The sequence below is a fragment of the Pleuronectes platessa genome, chromosome 3, assembly GCF_947347685.1.
Source record: "Pleuronectes platessa chromosome 3, fPlePla1.1, whole genome shotgun sequence".
Lineage (NCBI taxonomy): Eukaryota > Metazoa > Chordata > Actinopteri > Pleuronectiformes > Pleuronectidae > Pleuronectes > Pleuronectes platessa.
This window is the reverse complement of record NC_070628.1, coordinates 616106-638154: the sequence shown is the minus strand read 5'-3', so window position 1 is coordinate 638154 and position 22049 is coordinate 616106. Positions and strand designations below refer to the sequence as shown.

General features: G+C 50.9%; 1 protein-coding gene across 2 annotated transcripts in view; it reads right to left on the bottom strand.

The window, feature by feature from the left end:
• LOC128437454 (NACHT, LRR and PYD domains-containing protein 12) overlaps positions 1-22049 on the bottom strand; it is a 278177-nt gene that overhangs the window by 3819 nt on the left and 252309 nt on the right. The gene's annotated exons all lie outside the window — the stretch shown is intronic.

Here is a 22049-nt window from a genome sequence, read left to right as displayed (position 1 = left end):
AGATGGCTCCTGATGTCACTTCCTGTTTGTTTCTATACTTATCAACTGTCCAACGTGTTTCAATAAGAATGTGTCTTATTTTGAAAACCTGAGGAGGACGAGTGCTCGGCCTCAGTCCACATGTTATTTACTGACACTTTCTTAGTGATCAGGAGCAGGTGAGTGCAGGTGAATGGAGTTGATGAGGTGGACGTGACTGACAGGCTGGGTGAGTGACAGATGACTGAGGGACAGTGAGCAGAGCAGAACTGAGACAATTTAAATAAATAATGACCCAATAAGAAAGAAAGTCTGAAAAGTGAAGAAGGATTTAAGGACCTCAGAGTCTCCAGTCGACAGTTTGGACTCTCCAGTCCAGAACACAGCTCCTTCACTCCTGAATCCTGCAGCTTGTTGTAGCTCAGATCCAGTTCTCTCAGATGTGAGGGGTCTGACTTCAGAGCTGAGGCCACGACTTCACAGTGAGTCTCTGAGAGACGACAACAACTGAGTCTGTAATTAAAGAAAATATCAAATCTGTGAGAATTAAATCAGAAAACACAACATTCATACAAAACGTGATCATGTGACCCTCACCGGGTTAATCCCCTCTTTGTTAAAACACCTCTGACACACACACACACACACACATATACACTGACACACACACACTGAAACACACTGACACACACTGACACACACTGACACACACTGACAGACACTGAAACACACACACACACACACACACACACACTGACACACACACTGACACACACACTGAAACACACTGACATACACTGACACACACTGACACACACACACACTGACACACACACACTGACACACACACACACACACACACACACACACACACACACACACACACACACTGTGACGGCCTGCTGGCCTGTACCTTTCCATGACAGGTGTCTAACCCTCTGTTTGTGTCCCTGGTCTCCGTGTGCAGTGCTGCTGATACTCACACACACACTGACACACACACACACACACACACACACACACTGATTGAACATGTTATTGATCATGTCTGGACTCACTCAGCCTTCCTGCAGTTCCTCACAGCTGGGATCAGTCTCAGTCGACCCTGGACTGATGTGTTGAACTTCTTCAGGTCCAACTCATCCAGAACCTCCTCTGACATCTGCAGCATGTAGGCCAGAGCTGAGCAGTGGATCTCAGAGAGTTTCTCCTCTGATCTGTTCTCTGACGTCAGGAACTGTTTCATCTGCTGATGAACTGAGTGGTCGTTCATCTCAGTCAGACAGTGGAAGATGTTGATGCTTCTGTCAGGAGAAATGTCATCACTCTTCATCTCCTTCAGGTTGTTGATGACTCTCTGGATGATCTCTGGATTGTTCCCTGTCCGACCCAGCAGGCCTCCTAAGATTCTCTGGATGATCTTTGGATTGTTCCCACTCCGACCAGGGGGCGGATGGTCTCTGCTCCGATTCTACACCTCCTCCAAGCCCCCACCTTTCGGGTTCTACACTTGTAAGCCAATCAGAAGATGGCCAAATGCTTGTTTTGCCCGATTGGCCGGTGACTGTAGAACGGCACGCTGATTGGCTTGCTGCTCAGGTTGAATGGCGTCAGCGCGAAGGCTCTGTTCATTCTGCCGGTGAACTTCGCAAGAAACACACATCAAACGGGAGAATAAAGATCAACACTACCAAGAGAGATGTGAGCATCGAATGTGCATGTTTACTGTTCTTTTTCTGCTGTTTGCTTGTTTCTGTCGAGTGTCACGGTTAAACAATGCATGTACAGTAAGGTCATTGTAATGTCGGCGCCTTATTCCGGCGTAATTCACCGTGAAAAGTCATTTTTTTCACGGTCAATAATGTCCGTACAGACCGCTAGCTTAATCGCGGGCTCCATGTGCTTTTACGCCGGGTAGAGGGAGGTTTTCACGGTCAATAATGTCCGTACAGACCGCTAGCTTGATCGCGGGCTCCATGTACTTTTACGCCAGGTAGAGGGAGTGTTTCACGGTGAAAAATGTCCGTACAGACCGCTAGCTTGATCGCAGGCTCCCTGTACTTTTACGCCGGGAAAGGGTTGTGTTTCACGGTCAAAACTCTCCGTACACTACGCTCACATCAACCCGGCCTCATGTAAATTCTGCTAACTGTACAGGAGTATATGTGTTGTATCCAGAAATGGGCAAAAATACATCAAAATGTTTTTCATACAAGACACAAAATACCCCGCCAAATAAATGTATTCAAATAAAATACAAAACACTGGTGCCAGAAAATGTAATACAATATAATACATGTATTTAAAAAAAGGGAAATACTTTTTCTCGATTTGGATGAACTTTTAACATTAAAAAACAAACCAAAACCCCCCCATTAAAACAAGAAAATATGCATCACATGTGAATAGCATCACACATTAGGCCTATGTATACTATAACAGCAAAAGATGTATATACACAGGTAAAGAGCCTACATAAATGACTGTACATCAAGTTCTGCACAGAAAAATGAATAAAGGTCAAGGGTCAAGATTAAATCAAATCTTCACAGACTATTTTAAATACAAAAGTACTCTGCTCTTAAGTATCTTGTTACAAATTACGTATTAATCGCCTTCTACTGTAAATATCTATATTATCTCCATGGACTGGTTGTATTCATATTCTTTTATGTGTGTCACTGTTTTGTCACATCTAACGTTGCAGGTTCTCTGCTAAATGTCTTTGCAGAATGGATTTCCGTCCAGTTTTCAGGTTCCTGCCGTCATCCACCACACTGATGCTCAAGGCCTCAAACGATGCGCTTAAGGTGGCCCAACAGAGCCGTAGGCCCACCACGTCTTTCACCGTGAAGGGACCAGAGGCGGTGAGGGAGGAGGCCAAGGCCCGCATCCTCCAGGCTGAAGGAGACCCTGAGTGCTGGCAGCTGGTGCTCAGTGAGAGCCAGCTCCAGTTTGGCCAGTACCGGGGTCAAACCTTCAAGTGGCTCCTCAGCCATGATGTGGGCTACGCGTGTGGGATCCTTGTGTCCCACATGCAGGAGAGGGAAGCCGGGGACACCTCCCAGTCTCCTCTTGCTGCCAACAAGGACGCCCTCGCCTCCTACGCCCGGCTGCTCCCACAGATGGTGCAGCTGATGGAGTCTCGTCGGATGCGCGAGGGCTTGGTGTCGGTGAGGGCCATGGACCGGACGCTGGTGGGGTTTGGTGCGCATGCCGGCATGTCGCTCCAAGCCCTGTACGAGTCCACCAGCACAGAGTGTAAAACGTAAGTATTTCGGCCACAGGTGCAGTTGAGGATGCAAGCTGACGCGTGTTGACACGATACTTTGTTTTTTTTTCCCGCCTGCAGCTACAAGCGGTGGATTAAAACCCAGCGGTGTGGCATGGGGTCGCGGATGCACACTGTACAGGTCTACATAATGGGCCGGGAAAAAGAAGGGTCAGCAGCAGGGCCGTCGGCTGCTGCCCCTCCTCCAGCTGCTCCCCCGGCTCAGCAGAGAGCGTCGCAGCCTGCATCGAGTAAGGCCTGGCTGCCTGCCTGCCTGCCTGCCTGCCTGCCTGCCTGCCTGCCTGCCTGTCTGCCTGCCTGCCTGCCTGCCTGCCTGCCTGCCTGCCTGCCTGCCTGCCTGCCTGCCTGCCTTTTTGCTTGCTTGCTTGCTTGCTTGGCTGCCTGCCCGCCTGCCTGCCCTAGCTAATGAGTAGTGTGTTCAGATTGTTAATAATCGCCTGCCTGCCTGCCTGCCTGCCTGCCTGCCTGCAATAGCTAATGCGTAGTGTGTTCAAATGTTAATAATCACATTCTTTTGTCCTCCTCTGCACAAACGAAGGCGTGCCATCAGCGGATGACATAATAGAGCTGTCGGACGATGATGAGCTCTTTGCGGCTGCCATGGAGGTGGACACACTGCGTGAGTGTATTTGACTTAAACCTCATTGTTACTATTGTGACAACCCTGATGTTGACTATATATATATATATATATATATATATATGCGCGCGTGTGTGTATGTATGTATATCAGTGTGACAACTTGAGTGTGTATTTTACAGCTTCCCAAGCTGGACCCACCCTGGCAAGACCACAGGTGCCTGCCGTTCACCAGCCCACGGGCGATGCACCTCATCATCCCCCGCTGCTGCTCACCGGTGCACAGGTAAAAGTGCGGGAACGACTTGTGTGTATTTGTCAATATCATCTGCTCGAGTTTAATCTGTATATGCCATGCGCTTGTCCACGCAGCTCCTGCCCAAGGGCTGGAGGAAGACGCTGCCGGAGGAACAGCATGAGTGGTTGGGCCGGGCTCTGTTTACCACTGGCACTGGCAAGCATCCTGTCCTGACCAGCGAGCTGCGCCTCTGGTGGACTCCACCGGGAGCCCGGCGCCTGTACACCCAGATCCCCTCTGCCCAGGCCTTCTTCCAGCACCGGTTTTTCCTGTGGGCGCCCTACAGGATGTGGGCCTACAAGCTGTCCTGCCCAAACTGCAAGTGGCAGCTGACCGGCGCTGGCCTTTACAAGACGGTCCGCCGCGTTCTGGACTTCGGTGGCTGGTACCACATGGGCACGGAGTACCTGGAATGCGGCGGCTGTAAGAGGAAATATGCAGCGTGGGGCCAAGGCATCATGAGTCAGCTGGACCTGGCTCACAAGGCACAGTTTCCGGCTGTGCTAACATACAAGTAAGCTGCAATGTTAATGTGTGTGTGTGTGTGTCTGTGTGTGTCAGTCAGCTGACACTAGTCTCCTTGTGACTTTGCAGGTTGTCTTGCGATAAGAGGGTGGTGGGCATGATGAAGGCCCGGACTTTGGGCAACAGCGCCTCCCGCCTCCGTGCCGCGCTGCTGGAGCAGCACACCGTCGACTGGTTGCTGCGGATCCTGCGCTACCTTTCGGTGCTGGACCAGCTCCAGCTGCCCGGCGTGGCTCCGCAGCAGGTGACGGTGCCGCCCCTGAAAGCTGTCCCCAGCGTGCCCTGGCTGATATCTGTCTACGCCAAGGAGGCCCTCGGCCGCCTGGAGGAGACGAAAGCCAGGGTCACGTCAATCTTTGGGGACATCCTGAAGATGGACTCCACGAAGAAGGCAAGCGCAATAAATCAATAAATGAATAAGTATTTTACGTGGCAAACACACACGCTTGACGTGACGTTCTCCGGTTCTCATTTTCAGATGACCAAGAAGCTCGCTGGCGACGCTGCCGGGACGGCGGCATGGGTCACCAACGTGGGCAACGAGCACGGGCAGGTGCCCATGTCGGTCCTCACCGAGTCCGAGGGGGACGGGCTGTTGGCCATGGCGGACGGGCTGATGCGGCGCTACAGTGCGTCTGGAAAGGAGCCACCTCATGTGCTGTATGTTGACCGGGACTGCTGTTCCGTCGCCGGACGCTGCAAGGTAAAGATGACAACATCAACCACCACACAGACGGGCCGCTTGATTTATCCGAGCGAAACTAATGTCGTCTTCTTCTTCCTCCTCCTCTTCAGACGGCGCAGATGTTCGGCGAGTGGGATCAGCTGGTGGTGAGGCTGGACATCTGGCACCTGATGCGTCGCTTCGCCAGGGGCGTCACCACCGACAGCCACCCGCTGTATGGGCTGTTCATGTCACGTCTCTCGTTTGCCATTTTTGAGTGGGACGCCGAGGACGTGACACGCCTGCAAGAGGCCAGGCAGTCCCCCCTGGATCCCACGTCCAGAGAGCTGGCCCGTCACTGCCGCCGACGCACCAGGGGCGCGGAGGAGACGGAGCGGCTCATCCAGGAGCTCCTGGACACCATGTGGGACGTCACTGACGGCATGGGTGTCCCCCTCATCGACCGCCCGATGATGGAGGACATCTGGAGCACGCAGCGTCGCCATCTCCGCTGCATCCAGGATCCGCCGGGAGTTCTGCTCTACGCAAAGACGGGGGAGGTGACCAGGGGCGGCGTGGTGCTGCCCGTCTACCGCTGCGCCCGAGGCTCCACTTCCCTCGAGTCCTTCCACCTCCACCTGTGCCAGTTCATTCCGGGTGAGTGTGTGTGACTCTGTGTGTGCCTGTGTCAGGATGAGCCAGTGTGTTCATACAGACTGACTGACTGACTGACTGACGTCACGTCCTTCTCCCTCCTCTGTCTCTCCCCTCGCAGGCACGTCTGCCAACGCCCTCCACTTCCAGGTGTACCTGCTGGAGGGCCTGGTGAGGTGGAACGAGGACCGCGCCCGAGCTGCGGTGGTCGGCGGTGCCAAGCTCTCTAACAAGCGCTGCTACAGTGCTCAGCTGCTGAGAAGCGTCAACAGGCTGAGCCAAAAATACATGGGGCAGACGCTGGTGGAGAACTACACGCAGCCTGGGGAGTACACAGGTATACACCTGCGTACATAACATGGGTGTAATGCTCTGATGCTTATTTGCGGGGTACTAACCATATATCTCTTTGTCCTCTTTAACTCAGGGGAGCTCATCGGGGTGGAGTACCTCTACTCCCAGACAGGCAACGGCGCTCTGCAGCGGGAAATGGCCCGCGATCCCGAGGAGGGCGACGGGATGGAAGAGGAGTGGGACGAGGAGGAGGAGGAGGAGCCGGAGGATGAGGGCTTTGAGGAGGAGCTGCCCGGGATTAAGGCCCTTTTGCGCCATCTTCCGCCCGCGGAGGAGGAGGAGGTAAGCCTCGTTGAGTTGTGCGGCGGAGGGAGGGAGGGAGGGAGGGAGGGAGGGAGGGGCCTTTTGCCGCGGCTATTAAATGCTTAACCTCTGCGCTTGCTTTCCTCTGTCTGTTGCAGGATGTACCCGGTCCAGACGGACACGGCGGGTACCAGCACGCCGTACGTCTGGCCCAGGCCTTGGTTGCGCTGCGTGACCGCCTGTACGTCAGGCCGGCGCAGGTGAGGCAGATAGGGGCTCTCTGGCAGAAGCTGTCAGACAGGGACAAGGCCCCTATCTCCTTCCCCCCGCGGCACCAGCAGCGGCTGACCAAGGGCCGCTTCAGAAGCCGCAGGGCGGCAAAAAGCACCACGCCCGGCGTGGACAGCATGACTCGGTAAATTGTCTTTCTACTCTTTGGATCATATTCATATGCATTTTCGTCGTGTTTTGGATTATGTGTGCAATAGATGGTGCTGTATGTGACCATGGTCTCTGTCTCTCTATCTATCTATCTATCTATCTATCTATCTATCTATCTATCTATCTATCTATCTATCTGCGTGTGCAGTGTGTATGTCGGGCTGGGCGCGGGTGCTGCACAGTCTCCTGATGCCAGCAGGTTGCTGGAGGCTGTCTTCCTGGAGCTGTGTGGCATTCACCAGGAGGGCCATATCATCGCCGGGGTCCGGGTGAACCGCTGGGCGGCCGTCAGGAATGACTACAGGCAGATCAAGGACAACTTTTTCAACACTCGGGGGCTGTCAACAGCTGCCCCGGTCCAACTCCTGGAGGTTAACCAGCGGACCCTTATGCGGTGGTGAGAGAGAGTGCCATTTGCGTGCGACGTGTAGAATGTGCCTACTGGAAGGAAGATGCTCATAATCAATATCATTGAATTCACTTCCATCAGGCACCACAAGAGGACCAAGCAGAGGATGGCGGAAGAAGTGCGCCAGGTGGTGCCGGGGCCCATTGCTCAGCTGTCAGCGGCGGAGCGGCTTCCTCCGACCAGGGCTCCTCTGCAGGAGCCTCTGAGGCCTGTGCAGCCTCTGGCAGTCTCTGAGACAGAGGACGCCTCTGGCCTGGCTGCCACGCGCAGAGGGCCCCTGGAACCGGCGCTGTTCAGCATCCTCGCCGTTACAGCCCAGGCCTCTGTAGCCCACACCTCCACAGTCGCCTCCACATCTGCGGCCCACGCCATCGCCTCCACATCTGCGGCCCACGCCATCGCCTCCACATCTGCGGCCCACGCCATCGCCTCCACGTCTGCGGCCCACGCCATCGCCTCCACATCTGCGGCCCACGCCATCGCCTCCACGTCTGCGGCCCACGCCATCGCCTCCACATCTGCGGCCCACGCCATCGCCTCCACATCTGCGGCCCACGCCATCGCCTCCACGTCTGCGGCCCACGCCATCGCCTCCACTTCGACAGCCCACGCCATCCCCTCCACCTCTGCAGACACCGCAGTTGCCTCCACCTCCTCTGCCGTGCCCAAAACCACTGCCTGGCAGAGGAAGGTCCGGGAGGAACAGGATCGGCGGCGAGCTGCGATGGGCCTTCCCACGAAGAGCTGGAAGAAAAGGGAACATTTTATCTGTAAGCGCTGTGGCCAGCCAAAGACCCGGGAGTACGGCCACAGTCGCTACAGATCCCAGCATTTCTGCTCCCGTGCGGAGGGCCGCTCAGTAGAGGACTGGCTGGAAGAGAAAAGGGCAGAGGAGGTGGCACAGAGACAACAGGTCAGTGACCCGATAGCATGTACTGCACCCGACACTCTTCCCACATCATTGTCACTCGTTAACCGTGTCGATCGTCTTGTTGTCTGCAGGCCGCCGAAGCTGCCCTGGCTTCTCAGACCCCCTCCGGCCAGCAGGGAGGGCGGTAAAATGCGTGCAGTTTGTGAGTATGAAATGTCAATGCAATAATAGAGAGTGTACATAGATTGCCACTGTCGCTATTTCAAAAAATACACTCGATTGCAGCACAAAGGACAGGCAGTTGGTGATTAACTTTGGAAAGGTCAGCCCATTGAAATGCAAATGTCTGTCTTTGTCTATTCCTCTCTCAGACAGACACCCACCCACCCAGCCACCCAGCCAACCAACCAACCAACCAACCAACCAACCAACCAACCAACCAACCACAAGCCACTGGTCCAAACGACCTGGCCGTAGGTGTCAGTGCTCACCGCAGGGGCCCCGTTTCCAACATGAGACACACTGTCTGGCCAATCAGATCGCCAGCCAGCCAGCCAACCACAAGCCGCTGGTCCAAACGACCTGGCCGTAGGTGTCAGTGCTCACCGCAGGGGCCCCGTTTCCAACATGAGACACACTGTCTGGCCTATCAGATTGCCAGCCAGCCAGCCAACCACGGGCTGCAGATCCAAAGAACCTGGGCACAGGTGTCGGTGCTAACCGCAGGGGGCAGTTCCTGAGAGGAAACGCTCTCGCCGATCAAAGCACAACCCAAGAAGGCTGCGATTGGCCAGAGGAAGCTGCGTGCCCTCTGCGGGCCGGCACAGCTATAAAAGACAGCAGGTCGACGGAACAAAAAAGTGCATTCGACAACTTGTGATCGCGAGGTGAGTGTCTCTCTCTGTCCGTCCGTCTCGCTGTATACATTGTGTGTACAATTATTAGTCAGCTTCTTTGTCTCAGGCGAAATGGGCACAAAAAGACTCAATTGACTTTGCTTTTGTTTCATCCTTCCCATGCAGCATGGAAAGGTCACCGTCTTCACCCTCTGCGTCATCGGAGCCGTCGACCTCTGCCGGCCACGTCTCCGCCGCCGCTGCCGTGCCCAGTTCCACCGCCTGGTACAGGAAAAGGCAGGATGAAAAGCAGCGGCGGGCAGAGGAGATGGGCCTTCCCACAAAAAGCCGAAAAACACGCCCGCAATTTATCTGCAAGCGCTGTGGCCAGCCAAAGACCCGGGAAAACGGCCACAGTCGCTACAGAGCCCAGCATTTCTGCTCCCGTGCAGAGGGCCGCTCGGTTAAGGAGTGGCTGGAGGAGAAAAGGGCAGAGGAGGTGGCCAAGAGACAACAGGTCAGTGACCCGATGCCACGCACGGCGCCCGACACGCTCCCCACTGCGCTGACAAAGACCGAGGCGGACTCGTCGTCCTCATCCAGCCCTGAGCCCTCGACTTCCTCCATCCACAACCCCTCGTCTTCATCCAGCCCTGAGCCCTCGACATCCGCAAAGGCAGGCAATCCTCCCACTCGCAACACCGTGTACAGGAGGAGGATGAGGTCGGAGAAAGACCGGAAGGTCCTGAGCGGGGTCATCGTCAAGCCGGAGCAGCAGCTTGATAAATGCGACACCTGCAGCCTATCCCGCCACCTGGACACGGGCCACGCTTATTACAGGGGGGACTTCTTCTGCGCTGGCAATGAAGGGCCTGGCGGGAAGACTCCACAGGAGTGGCTGGACTCACGGGGCGATGTGCCCCTCCCGCGCACCACCCTGTGGAGGATGAAGAAGGCAATGGAGCGGCCGAAGGAGGAGGAGGGACAGAGAAAGCCTCGTAAGCAGCATAAAGTGCGGACCTGCCAGCGCTGCGGGCATTGTCCGCTCAAAGACTACGGCCACAGCCAGCTGAACCTGCGTCGAGGAAAGGTGTCCTACTGCGCTATGCAGGACGGCATAAGCGTGGACCTCTGGCAGGCGCGTCAACGGGCCAGGGAGAAGGAGGTGTGTATTTGCCTTTTTCCCTTTCTGTGTTTTCTTCATGTCCTGTGACTGACTGTCACTTGTTACGCAGGAGACAAAGAAGGAGCAGAGGGAGGGAAGGCTGCGAGGAGAGGGAGCAGGAGCCGCGGAAGGGAGGGAGTTCAACGAGGTACGTTAAACTGTTGTCCTTTTTACTTTGCGTGCCTGTGTGTTTTCGTCATGTTTCTCACACCCGAATGTCTTTTTTTCTTGTTATTCAGGAGGACACAGAATGACAAGGGAGCTGCCCTGTGTGTCTGTGTGTGTGTGTGTGTGTGTGTGTGTGTGTGTGTGTGTGTGTGTGTGTGTGTGTGTGTTTTTGGTTTCACAAATAAAAGTACTTATTTCTTTACACTCTTGTCAGACTGCTCCTTTCACATCTTGCCCATGTCTTGTTGCATTTGTCATCATATCGAATCAGTGACTGTGTTAAATGTGATGAGGATGGAGATGAGCTTTATTTATTTAAACTACTATAAATAAATATACATACAATATAATGTTTACAGCTTCATATTAACGCCCATCACAGAGGTGAACATAAGGGCTTAATATATCTCCTTCCTGTATTTCTTTGTGAAAGGAATGGAGCTTTATGTAATGTAACAACTATAAATATATATATAATGTGTAAAGCTGCATATTAACGCCCATCACAGAGGTGAACATAAGGGCTTAATATATCTCCTTCCTGTATTTCTTTGTGAAAGGAATGGAACTTTATGTAATTAAACAACTATAAATATATATATAATGTGTAAAGCTGCATATTAACGCCCATCTACACATATATATATAAATATATATATAATGTTTCAAGCTGCATATTAACGCCCATCACAGAGGTGAACATAAGGGCTTAATAATCTCCTTCCTTTATTTCTTTGTTTATGCTGTTTCTAACCTCGCCACGAGAGGGATGCAGAGGGCCGAGGGAGGCGGCCCGTGTTTACATCCGGCCCGTGGGTCCGCATGGCTCATTTACCTGCCAGGCCACGACCACCGTGACGCGCAACTTCCTAATCTGACGCGGCGTTCCATTTACCGAGCCCTTATCTGATACAGATCGAAGACGGCACCTACAGAAAAAGCCTGCGGTCATCTTTCTTGAAATATGACTTTATATTCGGCGAGACGGCCGAAAAGGCTCTCGCTTTGCAGGGGCAAACCTCGAAGATTGGGCAGCACCTTTTGCGCTAAGACTCTCTGGATGATCTCTGGATTGTTCCCTGTCCGACCCAGCAGGCCTCCTAAGACTCTCTGGTTGGACTCCAGACTGAGGCCGTGAAGGAAGCGAACAAACAGGTCCAGATGACCATTTGTACTGGTGAGGGATTTCTCCATGGTTCTCTTCAGGAGGTCATCCAGGGAGAAGGTACTGTCTGTGTCCTCACATGTTCCCAGGAAGTTGTTGAGTTCTTCTGTGTTCCTCTCGGTGTAACAGTGGAACATGTAGACTGCAGCCAGAAACTCCTGAACGCTCAGATGAACAAAGCAGTAGACTGATTTCTGGAAGATCACACACTCTCTTCTGAAGATCTCAGTACAAACTCCTGAGTACACCGAGGCCTCTGTGACATTAAGACCACACCGCTCCAGGTCTTCTTGGTAGAACATGATGTTTCCTTCCTCCAGATGTTTAAGTGCCAGCCTCCCCAGCTTCAGGAGAACGTCCCTGTCAGCCTCCGTCAGCTGCTGTGGAGTCGTCTTATGTCCCTCACCGTACTTGTTGTTCTTCCTCTTTGTCTGAACCAGCAGGAAGTGTGAGTACAGGTCAGTCAGGGTCTTGGGCAGCTCTCCTCTCTGGTCTGTGGTCAACATGTGCTCCAGAACTGTAGCACTGATCCAGCAGAAGACTGGGATTTGACACATGATGTGGAGGCTCCTGGACGTCTTGATGTGTGAGATGATTCTGCTGCACAGCTCTTCATCACTGAACCTCCTCCTGAAGTACTCCTCCTTCTGGGCCTCAGTGAAGCCTCGTACTTCTGTGACCCTGTCAACACATGCAGGAGGGATCTGATTGGCCGCCGCAGGTCTGGAGGTTATCCAGACGAGAGCCGAGGGAAGCAGATTCCCCCGGATGAGGTTTGTCAGCAGCACGTTGACTGATGACCTCTGTGTGACCTCAGACACAAGCTCCCTGTGGTTGAAGTCCAGAGAAGGTCTGCTTTCATCCAGGCCGTCAAAGATGAACAAAGGTTTACAGACAGCGAGCGTCTCTGCAGCGAGCTTCTGTAACGCTGGATGGAAAACATGGAGCAGCGTGAGAAGACTGTGCTGCTGGTCCTTCACCAGGTTCAGCTCCCTGAACGAAAGCACAGCCAGCAGACCCACATTCTGGTTCTCTAAACCCTCTGCCCAGTCCAGAGTGAACTTCTGCACCGAGAAGGTTTTTCCAACTCCAGCGACGCCGTTGGTCAGGACGACTCTGATGCTGCTCTGCTGGTCAGTGGAGGCTTTAAAGATGTCGTGGACCTTGATGGGAGTGTCCTGGAGGATCTTCTTCTTGGAAGCCGTCTCAAGCTGCCTCACCTCATGTTGAGTATTAACCTCTTCACTCTGTCCCTCTGTGATGTAGAGCTCAGTGTAGATCCTGTTGAGGAGGGTTCTACTTCCTGTTTCATCACTTCCTTCAGTCACATGTTCACATCTCCTCCTCACACTGAGCTTATGTTCATCTGAAACCTCCTGCAGACCACGATCTGCTGAAAGACAAGAAACAATGTGAGAGACAGAGAATCTGAGAATCTGCTGATTGTTTTCATCAGATACAGAAAAACTACAGAAAATAAAAGCTTTTGAACTTTGTGCTTTTCTAACGATGTTAAATGTTGATGCTGTATGAAGGAACAAAATAAAACCACATGTGCTGTTGTCAGAAGTGAAGACATCAGCAGACACATGTACAGTGCTGCTCTGACCGGCTGTCTGACCTCCAGCTCCTGTTCTGGATCTTTGTCCACACTGGGGACAGGAGGAGTCTCCTGAAGAACCAGACTGGTCCCAGTATGAGGTGATGCACCGTCTGCAGAACCAGTGTCCACAGCTGGTGGAGACTGGATCCTTCAGGACGTCCTGACACGAAGCACAGCAGGACGACTGCTCCTCCTCAGAAACATGACTCCTCTTCCTCTTCCTGTGAAGACATGTCCTGATAACTCACATGTCACAGTCACAGGTTGTCATCACTTCTGTCAAGGAGGTTTTGAGTCTCTAGTGGATTTCAAAGTGGTTTCATAAGGAGGGTGTTGATTCTTGGTGGAGGTCAGGGGTCTCATTTATAAAACAGTGCGTAGGATTGAAAGTTTAATTAAAAGTGTACGTACGCACGAAAGCCAGAAAAGGCGTACGCAAAGTAAAATTCCGATTTATAAAACGTGTACACGTGTAACGGTGTAAATATGTTGTATGTTAAATCCTGTTCAACGTGGGACTGTAGTCACAGTTTTTGATGTATTTCTTTTATTTTGCCATGTCTTTTATTTTGAAAACCCATTGTGGGAGCTTCTGGGGGATTAAGTCTGGCGCATTTTGTTTTTACCTCAGAAGTAGATGCTCGCGCTGTGTGTAGGTTGTCCTTCTGTCCTGTTAGTGTTTTAGTTAGTTGCTAATGGTTAATTTAGTGTATGAAACCTGTGTAGTAATATGCAACTTCTCTTTTGTAGATGACTGTGGCTGTTTGTCCATTATATGTTACAGAGAATAAAGTTAAACTGTTTCCACTAAGCCTGAGTGAAAGTGAAGTAAATAAAGAAAGCAGCAGAGCAAAACAGAGACCGTCACACAGGCACACCTGATCACAATGTTCTCTTTATAAATCCCAGTCCACCTGGAGACGTTCGTACGTGGATCTGCCTCTAACTCCGCCCACTTTCAACCATAAATGGTCAAATCAAAGCACGGCACGAATATTAAATGATGCTGCTGACCAATGGGTTTCCTCCGTGAGTCCTGACGGAGTCATGGCATCAAGCGATGAGAAGAGGAAGTGAAACTTTGTGACACTGACATCGAGGTGTTTGTTAATGAGGTGGAGGTAGAGAACGACTTTATGGGACAGCAGTGATGTCACTAATAAAGAAAATACACTGATACTCTGCTGCTGCTGTGGATAACACAATGTGTGAGATCAGAAATCGCTGAACCCTCTCTTCTTCCTCATCCTTCCATTTGCATGCACACATCACGCAGATCCCCGTACCGGTGTCACGGCCCTCAGGAACACGTCAGGTGTGATCCTGAGGCCGCATGGGGGATGTAGAAACACGTTTCATGAAACCAAAGGCCTATTTTTCGGCCTTCATGTCTAGTCAAAAGCCTGAGGCCCCATGGCCTTTTTGTTCTTGAAAAGGCCAAGGAACTCAATCTCCCAGGATGCCGCAGGTTCCATCGTTCTAAACAGTTTCACCCAGAGGTGTGAAAACCCACAAGGGTCAACTCCTATTGGTCACTCTGGCCCCGTGACCTGTGAGGTCACCGAGCCAATATAAGCCTCTTCTATCTCTTTCCATCAACCCACCGATGAGGCAGGCGGCCAGACGTTTCTCCTGCATCTCCGAGGGGGGGGGCCTGGCTGCTCCAGCACATCTTCTCTTCCAATCTACAAGAGGAGTGCAAAGGTCTAGCTTCCAGCTCATCTTCTCAAGGAAGCCGCCTCTCAAATCCAGCTTTTCCAAACTCCTAGCAGCGACTCGATGTCCTGCAGGTAAGATTCAACAAGCAAGAGCGTCACAGCTCAACAGAACCGTGAATGTAGAAACCTCACGACCACACAAAGCCAGGAGACGTCACAGAACTGCACAGCAACCCTTTCCCCTTTCCCTCGGACTGGTAACATAATCTGGGCTTAATATTGATACTACACTAAGCAGGACTGTCTATTTGATTCTGTGTGGTGTTTATAAGTTTGATATATGTTGTGATATTATGTGTATAAGTTAAATGAAAGTTAATGATAGGAAGGCTCTTCACATGCTTTCTATCTCTAAATCTTTCATTCTTTGATTAACATTTACACAGACACACACATTTCTCATCACCTCATTACCTCAGACCCCCGCTACATGTCAGAAGAAGGGGGGGGGGGCTACCATCTTAGGAGCCCACAGGAAGGTGTTACTCTATTGGTCAACCACCATTTTGAGAGCCCCTCGGTTACATAAACACACTCACATACACATCTTTGTAATAGTTAGTACTTTTATTAGTAATTTGTGTTTTTATACTTTATTGTGTTCATAATAAATGGTTTTCTTTCACAAATGTTCTTTCATTAATGTTGCATAATGTTGAATTTCACGCTGTGACTGTTACTCAACCGGTACAATTAACTATTGTTGTTCTCTACCGTCCACCAGGTTCTTTGGGAGATTTCTGGAGGAATTAGACGTCCTCCTGTCAAACTTCCCAGAAAATGGCCCTGCACTTATCCTCCTGGGTGACTTTAACATCCAGACAGACAAGTCATCTGATCTTTTACTTTTACTGTCTTGTTTCGCTCTCTCACTCAGTCCTTCCCCTCCTACTCACAAAGCCGGTAACCACCTGGACTATATTTTCACCAGAAACTGCTCAACATCTAACCTCACTGTAACCCCACTTCATGTCTCCGACCACTTCTTCATCTCTTACTCTCTCCCATTATCTCCAACCGACAACCTTAACACATCAACAGAGTCTGTACCTGTCCGTCGCAACATTCGTTCCCTCTCTCCCTCCTCTGTTTTATCAGCCCTCCCTTCCACTGACTCTTTCTCACTCATGCATCCTAACTCTGCCACAGACATTCTCCTTTCTACTCTGTCCTCCTCTCTTGACTCTCTGTCCTCTTACGTCACGACAGGTCCGCAAGTCTCTCCCAGCTCCGTGGTTGTCTGACTCGGTGCCGTCAGAGCCACTGTGTGAGCATCAGAAAGGAAATGGCGGAAATCTAAACACCTGGACGACCTGCTAGCTTATCAGTCTCTTCTCTCCTCTTTTTCTGCCTCTATTTCCACAGCCAAAAGCACTTTTTACCAAACTGCAATTCAAGCCTCATTTTCCAAAAAACTCTTCTCCATCTTTTCCAACCTCCTCGACCCCCCCAGTCCCCCTCCTCCTTCCTCTCTTCTACCAAGCCACTTTGTCAACTACTTTACCAAAAAGATAGATGACATACGCTCTTCATTTTCTGATCCTCCTTCTATAACCACACTTCCAACAACTTCATCTTCATCCCCTTCGCTCTCCTCTTTCAACCCCCTATCTCCCAATCAAGTTCTGACCTTGGTAACCTCCGCCCGCCCGACCACCTGCCCCCTTGACCCCATCCCTTCTCACATTCTCCAGTCTATTGCCCCTGACCTTCTTCCTTTTCTTACCCATCTAATCAACACTTCCCTGTCAACTGGCTGTTTCCCTAATTCTCTGAAGGAGGCAAGAGTAAATCCTCTCCTGAAGAAACCCACCCTCGACCCGTGTGAAGTAAATAACTACAGACCCGTCTCTCTTCTTCCCTTTGTTTAAAAAATTCTTGAGCGTGCTATCTTTAATCAACTCTCCTCCTATCTTAACCACAATAACCTTCTTGACCCTCACCAGTCTGGTTTCAAGGCAGGTCACTCAACTGAGACTGCCCTCCTTGCTGTCTCTGAGCAGCTTCACACTGCTAGAGCAGCCTCTCTCTCCTCTGTCCTCATCCTTCTAGACCTCTCTGCTGCATTTGACACAGTGAACCACCAGATCCTCATTTCCTCCCTTCAGGACCTCGGTGTGTCAGGCTCTGCTCTCTCCCTGCTCTCTTCCTACCTCAATGAACGCACTTATAGGGTAACTTGGAGAGGATCTGTGTCTGAACCTTGTCCTCTCACTACTGGGGTCCCTCAAGGTTCTGTCCTGGGTCCTCTCCTCTTCTCTTTGTACACCAACTCCCTCGGCTCTGTCATTCACTCACACGGCTTTTCCTACCATAGCTATGCCGATGACACCCAACTAATCCTGTCTTTTCCCCGATCAGAAACACAGGTAGCAGCACGAATCTCTGCCTGTCTGACTGACATCTCTCAGTGGATGTCTCAACACCACCTGAAGATTAACCTTGACAAGACTGAACTACTTTTCCTTCCAGGGAAAGACTCTCCCATCCACGACCTGACTATTAACTTTGACAACTCTGTGCTAACCCCCACTCAGACTGCTAGGAACCTGGGTGTGACACTCAATAGCCAACTCTCCCTCACTGCCAACATTACTGCAACAACATGGTCCTGTAGATTCATGCTGTACAACATCAGGAGGATACGCCCCCTTCTCACTCAGAAGGCGGTCCAGGTTCTGGTCCAGGCTCTGGTCATCTCACGCCTAGACTACTGTAACTCCCTCCTGGCTGGTCTACCTGCTACTGCCATCCGACCTTTGCAGCTCATCCAGAATGCAGCAGCTCGACGGGTTTTTAACCTAAATTCACTCACACTCCTCCTTTCCTCCGCTCCCTTCACTGGTTACCAGTGGCTGCTCGCATCCGGTTCAAAACACTAGTACATTGCGTACCATGCTGTGAACGGATCCGGTCCAGTCTACATCCAGGACCTGGTCAAACGTTACACCCCACCCCGTTCACTCCGCTCTGCTTCGGCCAATCAGCTTGTTGCTCCCTCACTGCTAAACACTCATCAAAAACACAATTGTTTTCCGTCCTGGCTCCTAAATGGTGGAATGAGCTCCCCATCGACATCCGGACATCAGAAAGTTTACACATCTTCCGCCGAAAACTAAAAACACACCTCTTCCAACTTTACGCTCGTATGCATGAGTCAGAGTTTGCGTGGAAATACGCACATTTTTTGGTTTGTGCGTGAGAAGTGGCATACGCACGTTTCAGGCCCCATTTTGTGCGTAAGCAACGGTTATAAATGAGACCCCTGAGCTCTTTGAGTGATTCTGAGAGATTAGTCACCAACTTCAATGAAGCTGTGTCCTAATGCAGGGGCCACACTAGAGGAAACTAGATCCTCTTCAGAGCAGGTCACAGTAGAAATAGTCTCTTACTCTGTGTGTGAGGGTCCAGGTTCTTTACTGAAGTTTGGAGGAGGACCCATGGACCAGTCACTCTTCAGAGACAGACAGCTGGACCCTGGAGACTCTGCTCTCAGGCTGTGGTCCTGACCTCTGCAAACACAAACATGTTTATATTCAGAACACATCATTCACTGGTTCATTCTGTGAGGATTCAGTTTGGAGCTTCACATGTTTGTAGCAGGTCTCATACTTTGTGGTTGAGGGTCCAACTTGCTCTGAAGTGTCCTCGTCCATGTTGCACCGGCTGCGGCTCAGTTGTGGTTCAGGCCACGCTGCTCTTCTAGATATTCAAGGTCTGGTCTATTTCCTCTGGTTCTGCGCTCAGTTTACAGCAGAACACAGTGAAATGATCTTTCACACCAGTTTCAATGTTTATCTGTTGAAAACTTCACAAATACAAATATTTGCAACACTTCCTGTAGCCTACCCATTTCAAAATAAAAGCACTTCAGCGTTTCTGTCGACTGAATCAATTCATTTACTTTTAAATGTTTTATTGTGAAATAGATGCAGGGCTTCATAGTTTGTAGTACTGGTATTTATTTGAGTACACAGGAATACTTACATACAAGGAAATACTGTGATCACATCAGAAATCTCAGGAAGGACAAGAGTCTCTCTCTCTCTCTCTCTCTCTCTCTCTCTCTCTCTCTCTCTCTCTCTCTCAGTCTCTCGACGTACTACGGTAAGCGAATTGCGTCACTTCCTGTTTTACGGAGCTCACAGGAATCAGGACAAAAAAGTTTAAGAACCACACCCAAAACTTCACAGCAAGGACACAAACACACACACACACACACACACACACACACACTCAGGTGACTGTAACGTGTGATTGTGAAAACACGTTGTGTTATTAAACACTTGATGAACAGATGAAGATAAAAAGTGAAGCTGTGAGTTAACTCTGTTAATTAGTCCTTTGAAGGCTCTTTGATCCAGACCTGCTGTTCACATCTGTCTCTGGATCAGTGAAGAACACTGACTGTAAAATAATATGAATGAATAATATAAATGTAGCTGAACACTCACCAGCCTCAGACTTCACGTCTCCTCCGTCTGCTCCTTGAAGTGAGAACGAGTCTGAACACTTTCACTTTCACTGGAGGCTCCTCCCCCTCTGCAGTTACTGGAAATCACGTGACTGTGTGTGTGTGTGTGTGTGTGTGTCTGTGTGTGTGTGTTCTAAAATTAAAACTGCTGTTTGTAACTTAACTCATGAAATAGTTTTTTTTGAAATTTATAATAACAATAATAATAACATATATGTTGTTATTAACTGTAACAGCATCATGTGAACACGATGAAGACGTGTTTCCTTGAGATCGGTCTGATCCGTCAATAGTTTGTTAAAATGTGGAAAACTCCCAAACGGCCCAACTCCATCAAATGAAGCCTGAGCTCAAACCCAGTAACAGTGTTTGACCACTCTGGGGGGGGGGGGGACAGGTTCTCACAGTCATCATCCCATTGGTCAGCTAGAGAACGATCTTCAGCAAACGCTCTCAGTGGCACAGACAGGGACTGCATCACTTCCTCCACAATCCTCTCCAGCACTCTGGAGGACCTGATGCTGGTGACGTCACAGAGTGTTTCCATGGAGGCCTTTGTGAGGTGGCCCAGTTTGATGATGCCCGCCTCAATAATTAATGTTGTAGAGGAGAAGGTGTCAGTTCTCAGGAACTCATTGTAGAACAGCGGCTCCTCAAACAGCCATATCCCTGGTCTGGGGTCAGGAGTCCGCTTGACCTCCAGTGTCTGCCAGGCGTTCACCACCGAGCTGTAGAACGGAGTCAGTCCGGTCAGGTCAGCTTCAGTTGATGATAACAGAAATAACTGTTTGTCCAGGCCTAGTCGGCCATCTTGTCTGAGCAGCAGAGGAGCAGGAGCCAACCAGCAAAGACCACAGTCGTACAGTAGCTTCTGCACCGTCTGCAGTCTGAAGGCCGCAGTTAAAGACACAAGGTCAATGAGACCTTGACCTCCCTCTGCCACAGGGAGATACAGGTCCGCTGCCCTCAGCCAGTGCTGACCAGACCAGAAGAAAGTCACCAGGCGACGCTGCACATCCTTAACCAGACCAGGAGGTGGCACCAACACAATAAGTCTGTGCCAAAGAGACGAGGAGACCAAGTTATTCACTATCAGAACTCTCCCCCTGTAGGACAGATAAGGTAGCAACCATTTCCATTTAGACAACTTTGCTTCCACCTTTTCCAGCACCCCCTCCCAGTTCTGCCTCTGGAAGCCCTCACTTCCTAGATGGACCCCCAGAACCTTTAATCCATTCCTTCCCCACTGGAGATTTGCAGGAAGATCAGGCTCAGTCCCCGGGCTCCACTGCCCCATTAAAAACCCCTCACTCTTCTCCCAGTTGACTCTGGCTGAAGAGGCTCTCCCATAGCAGACCAGACTTTCCTGAAGTTGCTGGACATCATGCTGGTCATGAATAAAAACATTTACGTCATCAGCATATGTAGAGACGACCACAGGAGGGTTATGAGCCAGCCCCGGCAGAGAGAGAGAGAGATAAAGAGAGAGAGAGAGAGAGAGAGAGAGAGAGACAGAGAGAGAGAGAGAGAGAGAGACAGAGAGAGAGAGAGAGAGACCCCTCAGCCTGCTCCCCAACCTGCAGAGAAGTGGCTCGATGGCGATACTGTATAGTAGTCCTGAGATGGGGCAGCCCTGCCTGATGCCTCTCGTGACGGGAACAGGACATCTCAGCCACCCCCCCCCCCCCCCCCCACCATCCCCCGCCACCTTCACCACGCAACTAGCCCCACTGTACAGCAGCTTGATCCAGGAATGGAACCCCCCCCCGAACACCAAAGGACTTTAAAAATGTCTAAAATGTCTCGTCCCAAAACACCCCAGAAATGTTTTAAAATCTCAGCAGGTGGTCCATCCACTCCAGGGGCCTTTCCGGACGCCATCTGCTCCGCAGCCGTGGTCAGCTCCTCTAGGGTGATGTCAGTGTTTAGTGTGTCCTGTTCTTCTGGAGTCAGCTGAGGAAGTCCTTCTAGCAGCTCTGCAGTAGCGTCGGCGTCACAATGTTCTGCCCTGAACAGCTCAGAGTAGAAACCTACGGCGTGTTTCCTCATCCGAGCCGGTTCTCTGGTCACTTCTCCGTCCGGGAGCCACAGAGACACCATCACTTTCCTCCGAGCCACCGACCTCTCTAAGTTGAAGAAGAAGGTGGTCGGAGCGTCCAAATCGTGTAGTTCAGTGAATCGGGCTCTGACCAAGGCTCCTTTGGCTCTCTCATGTGAAAAAGAGTTTAAGTCCTGTCTCTTAGTTTTGAGCCGTTCTGCATCCTGCCCGTTGTTTTGTGTGTCAGCCTCCAGGTTCCTGATTTCCTCCTCTAATGTCTGAATGGCTCTTTTTATTTTAACTGTGGAGTTGGCTGAGTGTTGCTGACAGAACACTCTGATTTGGGCTTTTCCTACTTCCCACCACCGGGTGAGGGAGGAAAACTCCTGTTTCTTTTTTCCCCAAAAAGCCCAAAACAGTTTAAAATGTTCACAGAAAGTTAAATCATGCAATAATTTAGAATCTAGAATTTTCTATGCCACATGAAATATGTAAGTGTAGGTCGGGACGTGTGTAAAAACAGGTTTAGGAGAAAAGAGAGAGAGAGGGAGAGATAGAGAGATCAGGAAAGCT